The 19,269-nt window shown below is 38.0% G+C and overlaps 1 protein-coding gene across 1 annotated transcript in view; it reads left to right on the top strand.

Moving 5' to 3' along the window:
- The first annotated feature begins 294 nt into the window (after positions 1-294).
- The window catches only part of LOC139145143 (lactadherin-like), a 41,566-nt gene continuing 22,591 nt past the window's right edge, over positions 295-19,269 (top strand). Inside the window, exons 1-2 of the mRNA XM_070716116.1 lie at positions 295-480; positions 6,578-6,691. The gene's annotated coding sequence lies outside the window, so the exon portion shown is untranslated. The remainder of the gene's footprint in view (positions 481-6,577; positions 6,692-19,269) is intronic.

The raw sequence follows: 19,269 nt of genomic DNA on the forward strand, positions 1-19,269 counted from the left end.
GAATCAATCTATAATCATAAAAACATATAAGCGATGTTATTCTCAGAGGCGCGGTAAACAATTTACTGTTGATGAACAAAAAGAAAGATTTAACAATCTAGTAGCTACATGTCAGACAATACATACATCATTAATGTTGAACAAAATTTCATTGTTTAAGATGATTAAAGCTGTTTAACATGACGGCATTAGGGGAGAAAAATTATGATAAATTTGCACAACTAACCCAGATATGATCGAATTCGCTTTCTTTCCATGAAAACCGGAAAACTGTAAAAACTATTAAACCAGGTTGCAGAGCGGAGGGGCAGAAGTCGTGAGAACATCTAGCATGCGTAGCCTACACTGATATTTAAACCTTGCATCTCGTGTAGAAATATCATTTAAAGTCCAGGCGAGCTGTGTCTCACATCAAAGAAGACTTACTCCCATCAAGGCTTGAACCTTCCTTCAGCGATCAGAAGGGCACCTTCTTGCATCGTAAGTGATAATTGTTTGTTTTATGTTTGAGAATTTACCAATTCAGGTTACATAAGATATGCAAATGTCTTTGCTGTAATGTTTTACTCAAGTTATACCACTCTCCGCCTCGTGCCCATTGTTCTAACCATGCTCTCTAATTTCCATAACCGAATATTTAATTATATACCACCTGGCTTTCTTTTTGTTTAAAAAGTGTCCGATTTACAAGTTCTTTTGTTTAAAAGTGTCCGATTTACCAGTAAATCGGACAGTTCTTTTGTTAAAAACTGTCCGGTTTACTAGTAAATCGGACACTTGTAAAATGGACACTTTTTAAACAAAAGAAAGTCACATGGCGACGAGTAAAAAAAACAAATGCGAGACATTATACCAGAATAAATTTATTTTACCATCAAGTACAGAGTAAAGACACTTTAAAAGAATCACCGGACTGAATTAATTTTGCACGACTGTACATCTCAAAATCAATTACAGGTCACCGTGAAATAGCGGTATTGATTGCAAATATCACTTCTGTGTTAAGGTTATTGTTATCACGATCATTCGAAGCTGAAATTTAAGACTTCAAAGTCAGTTATCAACACTGAATGTAGAGATTTCAGTCGCCTTTGGTAAAGTTAAATCTAGCTACAGGCAAACACACACGCAGTACCACAGTCATTGTGGATCTACACGTATTTTTTTTGTACTTGCAGTTTCTGTTGCGCCTTTCTCTGACGTGGCTGTGTAGCTTGGTCTTCCGATTGTGGCCGTTAGCACTGGCGTGACAGGGGGACTTTTCTTTTCCATCTTTGGCTTTGGTAGTTGAAGTGCACCGGATACAGCTTTCATTTGTACTTCATCCGCCATATCGATATACGTAGAGCGACTCGGCAATGCGTGTATGCTGCTCAAAGTTTTCGACCCAATGAGCAAAGCGTGACTCTAACGTCGATATGCACAACACGCACCTTTTCACTTCATTCAACCAACCAATCAATCAAACATAATTCATACAATTCAAGTCAAACCAGGTGCGCAACCACGTCATCGCACTACAATAGCAACACATGTCAACTTTGTTTTATCCAATCATGGGTTATTTTTTATACTTTCGTTCAACAAGGTGTCAAAACGCGTGAATGTTTTCCTGCCAAAGTTTCAACTTGCACTGCACTAAAATTACAAATAAAAACTTTCGGCGTGCAAACAAGGCTCTAATTCGTGGCAATTCGTGGTATAACACGGTCAGCGAACTCGTAGTCGGCGGTTTACGGAATTTAACGGTACAGTTTGCCATAAAACTCCTCGGCCCTGCGGGCCTCGGAGTTTTACTGGCAAACTGTACCGTTAAATTCCGTAAACCGCCTCCTACTCATCCGCTTACCTATAGGAAACGGACGAGAATGTCAGTGAAAGTACCTCATGAATTTTAGGCTGCGTTCCAAACACTCTAGAGATACTCGGGAAAGAGCAGTCTTTCTTAGATGCTACATGTGCAGCCAACGAAGCTGTTCGTGCAAACAGGTGTTGGTGCGCAGTTTTTCAGGGGGCGGGCAAATTTAAAAACTAATGAGCGGGCGGGGAGAAAAGTCCATATTTATAGTGGGTGGGGAAGAAATTTCAGTTTTTACAGTGGACGGGAAGAAAATTTCTGTCGATGGCTACCGGAAAATAGGTAGAGGAATGGGAATGTCTTGGTCGATAGCACTTCAGGGAAGTCACATGTTGATTTCTCAGGATTTTTACACAGTATGTTGTCTGTGTAGTCCAAAATGAAGATGAAGATGGTTCGAAACAAATTATTTGGAACAACAAAAACGTTCTGTTTGGAAGAAAATCAATTTTCTTCAAAGAATTCTATGATTGTGGTTTTATTTATGTTGGTCAATTGTTTAAAAGAAATGGTAATTTTCTGAACTGGGATGAGATGAAGGACAGGGGTGTTCCCCAGTCTTCCATTCTCAAATGGTTTGGTTTGATGAAAGCAATGCCAAGCAAGCGGAAGAACAATGATTCCATCACGAATTTTACTCTGCTAGATCAACAGATCATTTTTAAAGTCGGATCTATGAAAATTGCAATAAATGCATGTACTACAAGAAATATCACAAAATCCATCATAGATTACTAGTTCGTTTCTCCGAAATCAAATGTTTTTTCAATCATATTTTTAATACAAGTATTGACTGATGGGCTCATCTTTATACTCTTCCTTACAAGGTTACAATCGATACCGAAATTCTACATAACAATTTACCTACCAATAGTGTTCTGTCTAAAATGACCCCACCAAGGGTTCCATCAAATAAATGTACTTTTTGTAAAAAGGAAGTTGAAACATTATCACATATTTTCTATGACTGTGAATTTACAATGGAGTTCTTGGCTGGTTTTCTCATATTATGGGGTAGTAGAGTTGGTCTTAATGTTTTTCCTAGAGCAAGGCAAATACTAATTGGAGAAAAGAACCTCTCGTTTCTAATACTGATTGCCAAATGTCATATTTATCTGGCAAAGATGGAAAATCAAAAACCAAATCATTTGATTTTCAAAAGATTACTACAAAAGATACAGAAAGTAGAATATTGCATAGCATTCAAAAAGAACAAATTGACTTTACACAACAAGAAATGGGGTGGTATTCTAACAACTCTTATTCCTAGAACCGCAATACAGTGAATTTATTACATGTAGTTGGAAAATCTTATGTGTACACAGTCTCTGAGACTTCTTGACTGACGTTTATTGATATCATTGCATGTAGTTTTTGTAATAGACATGTATGTACCCTCCCGCTATTGAGATTGTAAACTATTTTGATGACCTCAATAAAAAATTTGTTTAAAAAAAAACTTCAGGGAAGATTAAGTGCCTAATTTAGGTGGAAGCAATGTCTAAATGTTGAAATGATGTGATCTTTGCTCTCACAGTTTTGCAATGGGGAATTTTAGTGGTGGGGAGAAGGTAGTGGGGAGCTTGAATAGTTGTGGGGAGTGGGGCGCGGACAGACCTTAGATACTGGAGGGCAGTGGGCACCATAATTCAGAGGGAGAGCATATTTTCCGCGTATGGCCATAGGAGGGTAGTTACGAACGACTCTACTTTCCCCTCCAAATTTTAGATCAAGGTAAAAATTACGTAAAATCAGTATATTACCTCTTGAAATATGTTCCGCGATGATTTTGCAAAACTGCAACATTTGCAGTTGGCGGCACTGATGCTACAATCACTACCCTCTCCAGTCTGCCATCAAGGTTCTATGATTCTTATAACAACCCCGCGTGGCCCCCCTTTTACGGGTTATAAGAAGTGACGGTTATCAGAATGTCATATCTCTCATGAGATGCGGAAAGGTCCTGCGTCTAAGCAACGCAGAATGCCCTAGAAGCATGTCAGGAAACCGATGCTGCATAAATCGAGAGTAACGATTTATTGCCCATTACTATCGACTAGGGGAGTTCTAGGCATCGACCTAAAGCCCAACCCGACTGGTCTCATAGTAGTGAAGTCGAAACAAAATCTATCTGCTAAACGTGAAGTGTCCATCCCGGGACTGAAGAGTTTCTCTAAAGTCTATGGCCCAACCAAGAAGCTAAAGACTTGTCCTCTACACTCAAATACTCACTTTTCATCAGATCGTATTACTGGATTGAGTGTTGTTTGTCTATTGTTCAGAAACCACTTTGCTACTGTCAGCTCCGCTGGCCAACGTCACATCTCGCCCACCATATAAGTGTGTGACTTTTCCGTCGGTGTAAATCATCTGCGTCCGTCCGTCGTCTGTAAAAATTAGACATTCTACAGAACATATGTTATGGAGATTATAAACTGACGTTAACTTTGCTATTTTTATGTAATACGTATAATACGCTTGCTACATTTCGCCCACTACACTTATTATCTTTCGCTTGGTGACCATGCAGTAAGTCGAGAACTCATGCATGTAATGATAATGACATTGACGTAGTAGCGTGTGAGCTTGATCTTGTGTATGACATGATAAGTTTACATATTTATTGTTTGCAAATATTAAACCATATTATATTATATTAGACGTAGATTTTACGGATGCAGGCGAAAAAGGGACAACGACTGGCAGTATGTACCATCCATAGAAATAAACTATGTTAGGCCCTCAAATAAATTGTGCTTTTCCGATAACACGGTTTTCAAAAATAGGGTATAGGTAGGTCGGCAGGTTTTTTTCCAAAATATTTTTATTTTTAAGAATGCATTTACGCGTGTGCAGGGCGATCAAACACTGCTGGCCACAACATTTCCAGAAAACGTATCATACATATAAAAGGGATAAAAACATAAAAGACATCCTCGTTCAAGCAAAAATCAAATGCCAGGTAATGAATGCGTGATTTGAGTATGAGGTTTTCCTTCCTTTTTTCCTTCCACGTTTACGTAGATTTAAAAGGGTTAGGGTCGGCAGGTATAAAATGGGGTAGGTCGGGTTATCGGAACAGCACAATTTTTTTCTCGGCCTTTGAAAACTTTTAGTTGTTCAATAACCCCCTCCCCCGGCGACGTCTCGCTGGCTACTATTCTATGGGAGACGGAGTGCTCTTCTCACAAACTCTGGTCCACTTCTTCGATTTGCAATGAGATACCCTGATGCAGATTTGAATAAAGTTTACATATGTAAATGTTTGAGTGTTTCCTTTTCATTTTTTTAAATGCCTTTCTCTGTAGCTAGCCATCGGGTGGCTTTGAAATTGGCGTTGTTGCGTTCTAGACATAAACTCGTTCTGATTTGTTCAAATCAGGATGTAATTTGCATATATTAAGGTTCAGTCACCTTTTTGTCACTGTCGCCATATTATTTACTCATATATAGCTTTCAAATTTAGACTTCATATTCGTAAGGATGACTCCACTCATACTTTTTGTCTTAATGATTCGGTAATTGCATAAATATTTTGGCACTGTTTATTTATCATCTTTGTTCAAACAACATTTATCTTGAAAGCACCTGTCAGACGTTTATCAATTTTGTGCGTATCTTATCATTTTTCAATTAACTCCATCATTGATGTTTTTCGACATTATATTTTCAGAGGTTTTTTTTATATGAAAGCGTCAGAAAATACTTTACCAATTATAAACGTATTTCAGAAGAGTTTTTGTCCTCTACGATGACTTGTATATGCCAAATTTGCTGTAATAAATTGAATAATATTGTTGGACAAGCTTTAAGTGCTGTCGTTGAAAATTTTGTTTTGAATTAAAAAGTGGCTGGTACTAAGCGGACATGTTTTTAGAGAATCAGAACAGCTATTTAACTTGTTAGAATTTATAATTTTCGGTACTATGAACTGATTTTGTTTGTCTACAACAACATTGTTTGTTGTAATTTTCTTGTACATTCAAAAGGTCAGATTTGGGCATGTTTCGCATATCATTTTATAAGAATGAGAAAAACAGCACTCCGTTTAGCTGGTGAGCTTCCTGTTGAAAACAAAGCTAGCTATCAGCAAAACTGACATGCAGCTATCAGTGTTGGAATGTGTTCCTATACTGTAGCCTACAAGATATGATATCATAAAGAAAATTGCGAAATTTTACTTTTTCCTTGGCACATATCTTTAAAGGACAATACAGATATAATCTGAAGCTTGCGGTGTCGCATTATTTCAGTAACTTGATCTTAGAAGGACCATTTCATTCATGAAGAGTTCGTTTAACTTCAAGTTCCTAGCCTTAGAATGCATACAATTCACCATGAATAATTTATTTCATCTCTGGAAAAGTAGGATATTAGGAATCTTGTCTTTGTAATGACAGTGGCAGCATGTAGCCGAACGTTTTGCATATGGTGATCCTTAGAATTGGGAATGTTGTCGATATTCAACAAACGAAGATACAAAGGTGAATTGTTTAAACTGTGTGAGACAATGGGGAACAAGAACAGGTGAAACGAAGTATGAAATACAGAACATTTGACGCATGAAACGCACACTTTCTCTCGCTACTAAATTTTAAAGATGGCTCTTCGTATTTATTATTGTCATGGGCTTACAAATGAATTTCTCCTATTAATAGCTCTGATATATTTGCCAATTAATTATCTAGTTTATTTCTTCATTATTTATTTCTGTTTTAGATTTAAAATTCTTTAGTCTTCCGGACAAGATGACGAAGAAATCCATGTCTCACCATGTCTTGTTATTCGGCCTTCTGGCCACGTTTGTTGGAACCTATTGTAATGGCCAACATGGTAAGTGTTCTGTTTATTTTTGTATAACGCAATCTACTGCCATATGAACTGTGTTGGAAACAACAAATACATTGAGCATCAAGAGTATGTGGTTTCCCCGTAATTTGCATCAATGTGACAAAATTGTAGTAGAAGCTGGATATAGATATGCCGTCGTCGACTGTTGCAGATCCTTTATACAAATGGCGCTATTCATAAGCGGGGCTCTTAGCGAAGATGAAAGTATATGCGAACGGAGTAGGAGAATGGCATGGCAACCAACAGTTATGTGCTGTGTGTAAAAACTGTGTTTGTGAAGAAGCGAATCGTTTGGCCATGCAGACATTTCTATCATCGCTAGAAAATTATAAAAAAAATTCTGTCTGTTGAATGATCCCGGTATCAGTCCGAATTCATCCTTAAGGCTGCGTTCACAAATAACGGTTGGGGGGGGGGGGGGGCTAGAGGATCGCAAATCTCATTGAAATCTCATTTTTTGAGATCTCCCGTGGATACCCTCAAAAATTTTCAAGTTCTCCCGTCTATATGATCAAAAAAGTTCAATTCCCCCCAGGCATTTCATGTATCTGCACATTCATTAGAGATGCACGCGAAGAAAAAATAAACATGTATTTAGCAGTTCTGCTTGCAAATGTTCAACACTACCACGGTTATTAGCAGTTGGCAGAGCCATATTTTTAAGGCAGGTTCTTAAGTTGATTCATTTTTAAAGACAGTGGGTTTTTTGATTTATCAGTCAAAGCCGACTTTAGTTGATCCAACTCGATCTGGCCATGCAAATGGCACCTGCTGAAGAGCACACAAAATGACGATCAGTAGAGAATATGCAAATTGTGAATTCCTGGCTACATTAGATGCTACTTATGAGTTTTATAAAATTGACAATACTGGAAGGTTAAAATATTCCATCAAATAACCTTTTACTCTCTGAAATTTTTGGTGTAATAATGGTAAATTTGGTAAAATTAAAATGATTCCATTTAGTCACTCATTTTTTCATGAAATCAGTACAAAGTTTCACATTTAACACAACTGGAACTAATTTGGGATAATTGGATGAAGTTATGTCGGTTTAAATTAAAAATTGAAGCTCATCTTCTTTCCTTTTTAAGCAATACACTTGTGTTTAGGAATACTTTGTAATATTGCAACATTCAGCTATAACCTAACACATTTGATAAATTTGAAAAATATGTAAAGATCCAATTCTTCCAAATTAGGTCCAATCGTGTTTCTTGTTTTATTTTACGATGAGAATGTGAAAATTTAGAAAATCAAGCATGGTGACCCCAATCTTTTTTCTTAATTATTTAATTATTCTCATATGCCAGGATTCAAAACTCCCTCACAACTTTCAAGTGTTCCGGTCTTGTGTTGCTTTCTGGCCTGATCTTGTGTACAAATATGTTTCACTGTCATGAGTGTCACATGACCCGAACTCTTCTTCAGCTACTTCATAGTCAGAGCTATCTCTCAGTGTCAATGCCGGTATACAGATACAGTGACACTGCCCTTAGGCAGTAGCAAGGCAGTAGCTGTATTAACTTTAATAATTTTGACAATAATTTTGTTCAGTTTATATAACTGCATTCTTGTTCTACAGCGTGTTGAGCTGTCCAGTATTCAGCTTGCGAACACAGCCTGTGAATATCTAATCCGCATTTGTATCATTGACGAATGACTTTCACTCTGGACTCTAATTCAATTATCACCCAATATTCACATATGATGGCTTTGTCGACTAACTGAATATTGTGTTTCAGCATGCTGTAGGGAGACAGCAAGAAACTGCATTTGATGTATTGAATAAAAATATTGAAAAAAATATCAACAGTTGCAGCTTCTGCCCCGATACTTGGCCTACTTGTTTTTTTTGTTTTTTTACGAAAATTTATAAATTTTTAGATTTTTTTGAGACAAAAGTAACGAAACGTGACAAAATGGTTTTAGATCTTGTTTAATGATTAAAAACATTTGCAATTGGATGACATTAAAATGATATTAAATATTCTTGAATTACCCACCAAACCTTGGAATCGTAAAAAAGGGAATAAACAAATTTTCAGGTCCCCTATAGGCAGAGCAAAACTTTCAAGTCCCTCCTCTACTACCCCAAAAATTTCCGAGTCCCCCTGAATTCCTCCAACCAGCCCTACCCCCCAACTGTTTTGTGAACGCAGCCCTAGATGTAATGCGTGTTGTATTGGTCGTTCAGTCTTTGTACCATGACAGGCAGAGTAAATGGCGTTGAGCAATGTTTTCCCCTTCACATTCGTCCCCTGGCATTAGTTTCTGTAATCATTTAAATGTTTACAAACACAAGCTACAGAGTTAACCTTCTACCTTCATCTTTGTATCCAGACCCATTGTATTGAAAGGCAGCCTACCTTTTTCTTATTTTAGCTCACGTGTTAGCTCACGTGATGTAATATTCATACGCATTGTTTTGCATTTTTAGATAAACTAATTACTAATTGGCACATTTAATGAATTTTCTGATTAGACTTATCTGAATAGACTCAGAGTTGACAAAACTCGCTGTGTGAAACGAAAATACTCTCATAACATATTAATGAAAGTCGTTTAGCATTCTTACATCAGCTGGTTACTGATTTGCATATTTAACGAACTGGAATGACTTTACCAAAGTTTATGAATCTTACTGTGGATATTAGTGGTATTTTATAAGTGGAAGACATTTCGCATTTTCATTTCAGGCATTTGGTAACTTGCCGTTCATTGAACATTCAAAATTAGGCATGTAGACTGAAGGGTCAACTTGATCAAAGCTTGTTAAAGTTGCTTCGATAGCTGATTGGTAATTAAGTATCGTTTCAAAATAATAACTGGCTAGTAGTAAAAAGTATGTGTACTTTTGAGATAAATCTTGTTTTTTCCTACAAAACATCTTGTTTTTTCTACATAAACATCTTGTTTTTTAACACAGGGAACTCCCTCTTACGCACATGCGCGTAAAGAGGGAGTTCCTGAGTCAGCGCTAGCTATGACTGCGCCTAACATCAATATATACTAAAAAAGAAAAAACCCAGAACTGCTCCAATATGCAGTAACCCACGGAGCTGGTACGAACTTATTCACACGATAGATAAAATTTTAGAATTTTCCTCCGAACTTAAAATATGTCTGAAGACCATTACTTCAAACAATATGAGACGTTTTAGATAAATGGTACTGATATCTAAAGTGTAAGTAGTTGTATCTTTTTTAACAAATGAAATGTTGTTGGAACTACTTTCTTCCTGGGTATGAGTAAAAATATCTAAATCTTTTCGGTCTTTATCAATAGTTATGAAAATAGTGCAAGGCGTTCTTGAATCTGTTTTTAAAGCAATATTTCCAACTAAATCATCAAACTCATCTCCTGTACCTAATTTTATACATTTGATAACAACTGTACCATGCTCAATTATTTTCATATTATCAGTCATCTGTTGATTGGCTGTCTGTAAATTTAATTCAGCTGTCTCCTCCCCCACACTTTCAGACCCAGTTTCTTTAAAGTGGTATCCCAAATAATCTTACTGGAACCCTGCTAGCTGTATATGAACAATAATTCTCCCCCTCGTTTATCCACCTTCGCAGTGTATTATCTGCCTTCATTATTGTATTAAGAGGACTAATTTTAAGGTGAACCGGTATACCAAGTAGTGCAATGTATGGGTTATTAGGCTTAAGATAAAGACAAAAATCGGACAATTTATATTTGTTTACATTGCTATCAAAATAAATCACATTCGGAGTTCCTGGTGGTTCATCAACCCCACCTACAATTTCACTATCCAATATATCTAAGATGTTACGCGGTACATTATAAGGCATGAATTTCTTACTATCCCCATCCCACGTCAGAGCAAAAGGAGTTGGATCATTCGAAGCCTTTGTAGCGTCTATTATGGACTCATCAATGTCTTTCAGTTCAGAAAATTCTACTGCATGCTCGTGGGTTTGCACCGCGGCAGAGGCTAAGACAAAAAGTTTCTCGCGGTCCTTATAACGAAGGACGTAATCCTTATTATGATTAGTAGCTATCTTAGTATTATTGTTAACTTTAACATCACTTAAATCTTCAAGCTCAAGATTTTGTACACGAATTGTACCTAACCCGAAGTTAATTGAATCAGACATAATTAACCTATATACAGTAAAAATTAAAATAATATACAACGTACAACGATGATCATTGATATTGAAAGCAAAACAGGCAAACCGGTTACTATGTATTTTAACCCTTGTATTGACGCATCAAAGTTTACGAAGATAAGACTGCTCGAGTGTTCACTCTTCAACTCATGGTATAACATAACGGGGGCGAATAGTATATTAAAATATCAAGAAGGCGACCGACCGAAGAAGACTAAATCAATACAACCAGGTAACTACAATATCGATAGGTTAAATAAAGCAATCGGGTTGAAACAGAAAATTAATTTTGAAAAAGATCTGTCGACAGGCCGCGTTCTTCTAACTTTGGATAAAGATGTTAAAGTATTTTTTAATGCTACAGGTAACTTCGCTAACCTCGTCGGCTTTTCAGATAAAAATGAGAACAACCCCGTGACAAAAAGTACTATAAGTCCAGGTCGAGCAGATTTCTTAACAGTCAATAAATATATAGTTCATTCAGATGTCGTTGATTTTACTGGAAGATATGTTACAAAGCGTTCCGATAGTGGCTCGGATGAATACATACAGGGAGTAGTATCGAACTGTTTACAAACACTTCCTATCCGGGATACAAAAGGAATAGGTGAAAAGATCACCTATGATTTAAAAAACAGCTCAATTTCCGTGCCATTGAGAAAGGGTTCAGACTATATAGATTCAATGCGTATTTGGATAACAGATCAGGATGGAAACATGATCAATTTCAATAACTGGCCAATTAGTTTTTGTATTGAATTGCTGTAGTCGTTCCGCCTACCGGTGCGTTCCGAAGGAACCCTATCGGAAGATAAACCATCCCACGACCAATCCACCAGCAATATAGATCATCTCATATTTTTTTTGCTCTTGACTTGGCTGATAATAATCTGAGAATTGAACTGGACTTGACGTAGAGTTGCTTTGCACCGCTTCTGCTTCTTCCAGGATTTCTGCATCTGTATCTCTTAACTCTGCCGCAGCATGTGCATCCTTTGCTTGATTTTCTCTTTCCCAGTCAGCCTGTAGTAATCTTTTTTCTGACCAGACGTTGCGATCATGTTCAAATTTTTCTAATGCTTTATCATGTCTAATTTTCTCTTCAATAAGAGCGTCACCATTCCCAGAAAGCTTTTGTCCGATAATATTTCCACCTGTGAATGCCGTTGCATTTAATACAGCACCAAGAACTGTCATTCCTATAGCTGAAGCCATGGTTGTATATTATTACAAAGTATAAGGTTCTGCAGGAATAATATTTTTCTGTTCAAGGAGATCTTTTGTTGCAACCGCGGCAGCAGTCGCACCGCCTAATTTTGCCAATCGAGTTAAATTTGGACGACTTGGATCGCCCATATCAATTTTTAGAAATTTGCTGGAGATCATAAGATATCCCATCGCAAGTCCTGCGATTACAATACCATCGTACATTGTGTTTACAACTGTTTTAGTATCCATGATTGCTGACTAGTATATAAAAATAAAAATAAAAAATATGGGGGAGAACAGGTTTAACATTAGTCATAATAAATAAAATTATGTATTACTCCATCTCATGCAATGTAGAGGAGCTGGGAACACCCCCCTCCCCCTCCCCTCCCCTCCCCTAGGAACCCCTGTCGGAACTGTTCCGGAGGGAGCCGCTACGGGCTCTGTTTTTTTCGCTTTCTGAAGTGGTTCATCTTTCCGGGGGGGACAAATATGCCGAGCACGCCCCCAATATAGCCCTAATGCAGTCAATGAAACTCCCACAATTCCTAAAACAAGATAACATTTATTATACCAGCTATCACACTGTTCTTTCATTGTAGGCGGTAGGTCTATACAGTTTGCTTCAGTCGCTACCGCATCGCTATCATTAATCATTGCTTGGCGTTTCTTCTCCTTGTTTTGCCTGTTCCATTCCGCTACTCGCTTCCCTGCAGCAACTCTCCCTGGATGCTTCGGCGGTAACGTCACTTTCTCTATGTTGCGCTGTGTCGGAGTCGTTTCCGTTTGCGGTGTGGGAGTCGTCGTCGTTTCCGTTTGCTGAGTCGGAACCATTTGCGAAGTTGAATCCATTTATTTCGGGTACTATGTTAAACCCGATTTTTTTAAAATTTAAATGTTTACCCGTAATTAAACCGGTGGAAATTAGAGCAAGTATGGGCCCCCACGTGTAGGCTATCCGTCCTGATAATCGTTTTATTTCACTGTTTAAAATAAAATCCTTTTTAAGATCAGTGGCATAGTTATCTCCATCATCGATTGGAACTACCTGACTTATTGCACGGGCTCCTAGATCTATGAAACTTTGAGTGATATTATCACTTATAAGAGAACTGTATTTCGCTTCGTACATTTTGAAGGCTCGTGTTATGAATTCATCTTTCCACGTTTCCACTTCTCTAACTGTAAACTCCTTGCCAAAAAATAACTTACTTTGACCACTTGCGATGACACAGAGTATTTTTTCACGCTTTGTTTCTATTATGGATCGAGCGTCCGACGCTGCGGTTGGTAGTGCCACTGTTGTATTTGCCGCTGCCGATGTCTTTATTAAATTCTCCATTGTTTGCAGTATGTTATCTATTCTTAGTAAAAAATAAAAAATTCGTTTAAACCTGAATCCGAAATAAAGTATTAACATAGTCTGGAATGTTAGTACTCCTTACGACGTACGAAGGGATTCCGAAAATTCTCCTCATTAAATCTCCTATTTAAATCTATATGTATATAGAAACACAAATAATGAGTACAGACCTATTCCCAGTTGCTTTTCAATTGAATAAGACGAGCGTACCGACAGTACAGCATGCTGATATTCCTACCAAACCGAATGGAGGAATAAAACCTATTCTCATGGACTTAGAAATATATGTAACACCGCACAGAAAAATTTACTTTTCATCCAAGGGATGTGTTCAAAGATAACGTAATCACTCATCGATCAGCGAAAGAAAGTAATGTCTGGCTGGGCAGCCCGCATATGAAATATTGGGACCAGCAACTGAATTTCGCTGTATGGTGTAGCACTACTGGTTGTGGTATATCATTCGCCCATCTCTTTGATAAGAAATTTCCTCCGCAAATACGATCATTCTGCCGTTTCCATGTATACTTTACAATACGTAGGATCCTTCACGAAATGGGCGTTGCACTTCCAGACGATACCCCCACCTTCAAAGCTGGCGACAATCCGTACAATCTCGTCCAATATGAACTTCTATGTACAGAATTTGGAAATATAAGTCCAACGAAGTCCGACTTTCGTTATCGAAAAGGTCAAAATAAGGGTCTTGGTTATGGATATGAATATTACACTAATCGTGGGCCTGTTTGACAGCCTGCCGCTGTATACAACGGTCATGACTTTTTCCTCTCCTCCGACGGAGGCGTTTTCTATACACATACAATTTTTGGAAAGAAAAAACATGTACTGTCCGACAAAGACCGACCACACTACTATTTCTTTAGAAATGATGGATCGGATGGTCAATACAATAGTTTCATTCCTCTGAAGGGAGACTCGGGACTAACAAAGGCCGGTCTCGCCCGCCTCAATGAAAGCCTTGAAGCCTACGTATATTGCATACTTGGTGCACAAGCTAATATTCGAAGTACCATAGTGGGCGATACTGGCAGTGCAGAGCAAGTTCGAAAAGAATTTGGCGTTCTCCTCGAAGATGAAATTCGTAATACCGACAAAGTAATTAGTTATAGGCGATATCAAGACACAATAATGAATACTGGTGTCAAACTTGATATGGCAGTTTCGCCCAATTTACTTCTCTTACCGTCTGAGATGGTCATTCTTTCGGGCCCGGCAATCTCGGGTTATAATAATGAATTGCAATACGCAACAGAATCTATGGTCTTCGGGGTGAATGGTGATATAAACACGGAAGTTCGAGAAAGTGCTATACATGAGATGGAAGGGGTGGAGGATCCTGTGAAGTGGCAGGACGAGCCCGGAGAGTCACCTCACAATGACACGAGTCGGATTCGGTCCCCGAAGGCCCTATCGCCTTCGGAACGGAAGGCAGCAGCCGTGACCAGCGCAGACCCTATTCACGAATATGGTAAAATTGGTTTGTTATCTTTAGCAATATTCATTACATTTATTTACAGTATATAGATCCATTCCGATGACAATATACGCGACCCCGCCATTCAACATGATTATAACTGGACCGATAGGTTCTGGCAAAACAGAATTTGTAATGGACCTCCTCACCGGTCCGTACCGAGAAAAATTTGAATACATAGTTTTCATTTGCCCGACATTCATGAACAATGAAACATATAATAAAAGATTCATTTTCGCCGATGACCAAGTGTTTGCGTTTCCAGGCGACATCGATGCTGTGGATGATACACTAGCCTACGTACGGAACGAATGGGCCGGTACAAACACTTTAATAGTACTCGACGACTGCGCCGCGTCCAAAGATATAAAGAAGCGCAGTGACAATTTAGTCAAAATTGCTTTCAGCTCAAGACACGACAGATTATCTGTCTGGGTTCTGACTCAACAATATACTAGTATTAGTAAACCATTCAGGGAAAACATACAGATGTTAGTACTATTTTTCACACCGAGCGAGACAGACAACAAGACTATTATAAAAGAATATGGAATGAGGATGTCAAAACAGAAGGCAGATTCCCTAATCAGTCGATTGCAAAATACAAAATTCAGTAAACTAGTATTTTATTTACAGCATCCGTACGGCATAAAATTTTTCGTATAATATAGCAATTATGGCTTCGCCGATAGGACCTGAAGGCAACACTGAAGGAACTCTTAGAGAATTATATTACAACCCGAAAACTGGTTTTGGAGGTGTACAAAAATTGTATGACGCAGCACATGCCAGCGGACTCCACGTTACTAAGAAAGAGGTGCAGGAGTGGTTAAAAACTCAGCTAACTTATAATCTACATAAACCGGTACCTCATACTCGTGGCGCGTTCCGAAGGGGCCGGCGCGTTTTCGTAACATCGATAGACAATTTTTGGCAAGCTGATCTTGTAGATTTTCTTCACAGTTCGCAAAAGAGAATCGTAACATTCGATACATGCTAACAGTAATCGATGTACTCAGCAAGTATGCATGGGCCAGGCCGATACAGTCAAAAACGGCTGATGATACGTTACAGGCGCTACAAGACGTGATTAAGAAATCCGGGAGAAGGCCCGACAAACTTCAGACAGATGAGGGACGGGAATTTACTAATCGAAAAATGCAGGGGTGGTTGGAGGAGTCAGGCATTCATTGGTTTCACACCTACAGTGACAAAAAAGCTAGCGTTGTTGAACGTTTTAATCGGACTCTTAAGACGATGATGTGGAAATACTTTACATATAAACAGACACGAGAATGGCTTTCTATTCTACCAGAACTTCTTGAGAATTACAATAACACCGTACACGGAAGTATCAAAATGAAACCCGTTGATGTCACAGAGGAGAACGATTGGCAGGCATTTTATACACTCTACGGTCCTGAGTTGGCGGCCGCGGGCACCACCCCTGAATTCAAGCCGGGAGAACGGGTCCGAATTACAAAATACAAGACCACTTTCAAGAAAGGATATTTACCAAATTGGACAGAGGAGATTTTCGTGGTTTCAAAAGTTGTGTACGCAGCTGGACTGGGAACGCCGCCAGTTTACAAAATAAAAGATCTGAATGGAGAGGAAATACTTGGCACTTTCTATTCTGATGAACTTCAGAGCGCTGCTGGTGCCGACGAGCTGTACAGAGTAGAACGAATTTTGAAGACGAAAAAAATTAGAGGAAAGAAATATTATCTGATAAAATGGAAAGGTTATCCGGAAAATTTCAATAGTTGGGAGCCAGAGGAAAATGTTATTAGAACTAACGTAAGTACTTCGTAAGTTCCTGTGTTGGTACTTGTCAAGTACTAACGTAAGTACTACGTAAGTACTAACGTAAGTATTTACGAAAGTTATTCAATAAGTACCATGGAGGAAGTCTTAATTTCTTGAAAGAAGAAAGTGTCAGTTTACCACCCCGCTTCCAACCACCTGGCCAAGTATTTATCATGTACTGTCGTAAGTAATGTTCACTTACTGCATCTTTTTCGGCCGTATGTGGATGAGGTGGTACAGGGGAGGATCCTCCAGAGCCACATATTAAGTTTGCAAGATCTTCAAAGCGACTTCTCATGTTGCCCTTATCCGTTCTTTCGAGTCCCCCTTTTTCAGCTTTATCTATAAGTTCTGGCTGAAGTATAATGTACACAACTGACATGAGCCATAGACAAGTAACTTTAAAGTCCACCCTTTTCATCATATCAAGTGCCTGTAAGTCAAAAGAAGCATTATAAGAGTGCACAGATTCACAAGCGTTAAGAAGTTTGTGTAGGTTCTTTAGTGAGACTCGAGGTTGTTCTAGTTGTTCTTGACCAGGTGGATAATAAGCTTTTTCAAGTTCCTCCTTGCTGAAACCGTCTATTAAAAATCCCTGGCTGCCGCCGCTCCATGCAATTCCAAAGTCAAAAGCTCGTGGATATTCTACTGGTCCGACTGTCTCGGTATCAATTGTTGGATTAAGTATATTCTTGAGAAGGAGGGGGGTAAGAGATTGATGAATTACCAAACATGGAAGCCTGTAGTCGTGGCAAATTTCTAAGAAAGTCTGTTTGAACTTGTTGTGAATCTCTTCTAGTTCTTTTAAGGCGGCTATTTCGTACGACCTGGCTCGAGTCAACACATTCCGCCTGCAATAATCCCAAGGCATATCTTTGAATATGATAATGAAACTATGTAAATGGTCAAATGCTCTAGAAACAATCTTTTTTTCTTCCGCTGCCACGCCTCGGATTCGAGAAAAAGTTAGATGTTGAATTATGGAAGAGTCACAAATAATGTAGCGTTCCGAAGGGAGACCCTCCCCAGCCTGACATTGTAAACTAAGAGTATGTTCTATAAACTGATTCTGAAAATCAGCAATCGAAACGTGGCGCCCATTATAAAAGTCGGCAATGTTGCTGGAAAAACTAGTGTCAAATTCTGGTACGTGAGTCTCCGCCAAATTTACTGCATCGTAACTCTTACCACTTCCAATTGGTCCATTTATGAATATGTATGACATTTTGGGGATACTATATCATAGAAAAAAATTTTTTAAATTATTTTATTAAGATATATACGATAAGACAATGACAATACTTTCTATTTCAAATGCAATAAAAATACTTGAAACCGGAGAAAACAATATTCAAATCAGTGACGGCAAACTCATATTTGGCGAATCTTTGGTAGATCCTATTATATATGTAGGACAGTGAGCTAGAAGTAGTTTCCCCATCGGACCTAAGGGACTGGTCAGTTTCTTCGGCCTGGGGGGGGGGGGGGGGCGGTGGATTATTTTTTGCCGACGTCAAAAAGTGGCTGACCCCCCCCTATTCCAAATTTTGAAAACAGGTGACCCCCCTATTCCAAATTTCGAAAACAGGGTGACCCCCCCCTGGGGCGCGACATAGGTAAAAAAAAGGTGGACATGTCGTCATGTATATATATATATATATATATATATATATATATATATATTATATATATATATATATATATATATATATATATATATATATTATATATATATATATATATATATATGTATGTATGTATTATATTTTACATTTTACATACCGGTATATTTATATTTTAAATAGTCATTCTATGTTTTAATGAAATTGTTGACATGTCAGTTGTAAGATAGGACTTTCAAAGTGTCAATCTTAAAGTTTGAATACAGTACATTTTGAATGAGCTGTATTTGAATGAGCTGTGAATGTATTTCACACTTTCTATGCTTAACCAGATGTCCTGAACTGTTGTACAGAAATGGATGTCAATCATTAATATCAAAGAGGAAAAAGCAGTGAATCAAAAACTTTGATGGGTGTTAAGACTTGCCAACCATCCAATTAGATTTCCTGAGGAGCCATAGAGAGCTTTTTTAGCCAAATCTGATGTGTACAGTGTCTGAGAGGATCTTTTCTTGTAACATTGAAACCATAAAAGCACAGCTAATAATGACAAAAACTGCCTTTTTTAACTGTTATTTTGTTCATAAAAAAGCATCTTTCTACAGAAAACCTGTGAAACAAAGGAAAATAATTGTATCAATGAGAAGGAAAGATATCTTGTCATTTTTCTATCTCTAAAATAAGTCACTGTATCAAATATATATATTGTGAAATATTTGTGCAAGTTGCTTTCTCATACTGAATTGTCATAGAGAGAACAGAATTTGTCATCCTTTTCATATGAAATGCAGATTTCGTAATGGTACACTTTCACTTAGCAAACATCAAGATATCTCTGATTTATTCAAGAATGGCGCCCGAAGGGCGCGCCGAAAAATATGAAACATCCTGATATCTCTGATATATATGCCTGGTATAT

The sequence above is a fragment of the Ptychodera flava genome, chromosome 12, assembly GCF_041260155.1.
Source record: "Ptychodera flava strain L36383 chromosome 12, AS_Pfla_20210202, whole genome shotgun sequence".
Lineage (NCBI taxonomy): Eukaryota > Metazoa > Hemichordata > Enteropneusta > Ptychoderidae > Ptychodera > Ptychodera flava.